Raw genomic sequence first — 2,645 nt, forward strand, 5'->3', positions numbered from 1 at the left:
CATAATATCTTTAGTGTGCGCAAATCACCACGACATTTACAATAATATTTTAGAGCGGTTTGCGTTCGGGCGAGAGATTTTAAAACATTGTAATGTGTTTGGCTGATATTTTTAATATCCTAGAAAGCTGTGTTTACAAACTTACAATTTTATCTTATATATTATTTACTCGCACAAACACATTACTTTTATGATGCAGGTAAAAACTATAAAGGTGATTCGCCCAAATGCACGAAGCCCTTAATTTAAATGCCACCAATCGATATTACGTATTATTATTTGGTTCATATTGGCAGCGCAAATCACCAGAAACTATATTTTTATTATATTTAGCTGTGTGGACGCCAATCGGTAATCGCAATTTAATATAATATATATATTATTTTATACTGTACTAGGGTAGTATTTTGAGTGAGCACAAATCGCCACGTCATATTGTTAATACTTTTTTTATACTGCCACGAGTCGCCGTTTATACTTACGTAATATATTACTATTGTAAGTGTGTGCCGATCGCCGACAGCTTTTATTATTATCATAGTATAGGCGAGAAGCTGGCCGGCCGTGCACATAGGAGATTTTGTGGGAGTAGGTTAGTTCCCATGAATGGCGAATTATTGATTGCGCAGCGTAGAATCCCGCGCCGCCACTGTTGCGTATGTACATAATATTATTATTATTTGTTCGCGAGCATAATCGCCGCTAATACTCAGGTAGTTAGTGGCGTGAATCGTCAATAATTGTCATATTACCTTTATTGTGCAAAAATCGGCACTGTGCAATAGTGTTATTTGCATCCTGTGAAATTTCCAATATTAATTTAGAGCGGTTTGGGTGAACTTTGAAAAAATGCAATGCGTTTGGGGAATTAAGCACGATGCGTTTGGGCGATATTTTTTAATATCCTAGGAAGCTGTGCTTACAAACTTACAATTTTATCTTATATATTATTTACTCGCACAAACACATTATTTTTATGATGCAGGTAAAAACTATAAAGGTGATTCGCCCAAATGCACGAAGCCCTTAATTTAAATGGCACCAATCGATATTACGTATTATTATTTTGTTCATCTTGGTGGCGCAAATCGCTAATCGCCATTTATTATAATTTATGCAGTACTACTGTGGTATTTTGAGTGAGCACAAATCGCCACGTCATATTGTTTTTTATATACTGGCACGATTTGCCGTTTAAATTTAATATATTATTGTTAATGTGTGCTAATCGCCGAAAACTTTTATTATTATTATAGTATGGGCGAGCAGTTGGCCAACCGTGCACATAGGAGATTTCAACAATGAATAACTTATTTTTTTTTTAATCCAGGGATGACCAACCCTCAAAATCATAAATTTTCACATAAGAGTAGGTTTGTGCCCTTGAACGACGATTTATTAATTGCGCCACTTGTTATACCGCGCCGGCGCACTGCGTCCTACCTAATATTATTATTTAACACGGCCGCCGCGCACTAGACTTTCAGTTTGTTCCGTATCGTCAACGCGTAAAAATAATATCGTTCACAAGCATAATCGCCGTTTATTCGTAGGTAAGTAAAAGTGGCGTGAAAAGTCACTTGTCATATTAGCTAATAGTTTTAATGGGCGCAAATCGCCACTGTGCAATATTTTTATTTGTATCTAGCGAAATTTACAATATTATATAGGGCGGCTTTCGTTTGGGCGAGAGATTTTAAAACATTGTAATGTGTTTGGCCGATCTTGTTCATCGTGGTGGCGCAAATCGGCAGTTGGCCGGCCGTGCACATATGAGATTTTATCAATAAATAGCTAATTTTTTTCCGAAACCAGGGATACCAAAAGCTTAAAATCATAAATGTGCACATATGAATAGGTTTGTGCCCTTGAACGACGATTTCTTGATTGCGCCACTTGTTATCCCGCGCCGCCGCACCTCGTAGGCTGCGTAGGTACCTAATATTATTATCTAACGCGGCCGACCCAGACTTCAGTCCGTTTCGTATCGTCAACGCGGAAAATTAGGTAATATTGTTCGCAATCATAATCGCTGTTTATACTTAGGTAAGTTATAGTGGCGCGAAAAGTCACTTATCATATTAGCTTTAGTGTGCGCTAATCGCCACTGTGCAATAGTTTTACTTGTATCCTAATAATATTTTAGGGTGGTTTGCGTTTGGGCGAGAGATTTTAAAACATCGTAATGTGTTTGGGAGATCTTTTTTAATATCGAAGGATGCTATATTATTTTACAGACTCACAATTTTATCTTTTATATTATTGTGTCAAACTCACTCAAACACATAATAAGAAACTCGCATAAACGCATTACTTTTACGATGTAGGCAAAAACTAAAAAGGTAATTATTCGTCCAAATGCATGGCGCCCTTAATTTAAATGCCGCCGATCGATATTGCTTATTATTATTTTATTTATTGTGGCAGAGCAAATCACCAGAAACTATATTTGTTTTATATTTTGCTGTCTGGAAACCAATTGGTAATCGCAATTTATTATATTTTATACTGTACTATAGGGTAGTATTTTGAGTGACCGCAAATCGCCACGTCACATTGTTTTTTTATATACTGGCACGAGTCGCCCTTTATACCTACTTTGTATATTACTATTGTTAGTGTGTGCCGATCGCCGACAGCTTTTA

The sequence above is a fragment of the Acyrthosiphon pisum genome, chromosome X (genome assembly GCF_005508785.2).
Source record: "Acyrthosiphon pisum isolate AL4f chromosome X, pea_aphid_22Mar2018_4r6ur, whole genome shotgun sequence".
NCBI classification, from domain to species: Eukaryota; Metazoa; Arthropoda; class Insecta; order Hemiptera; family Aphididae; genus Acyrthosiphon; species Acyrthosiphon pisum.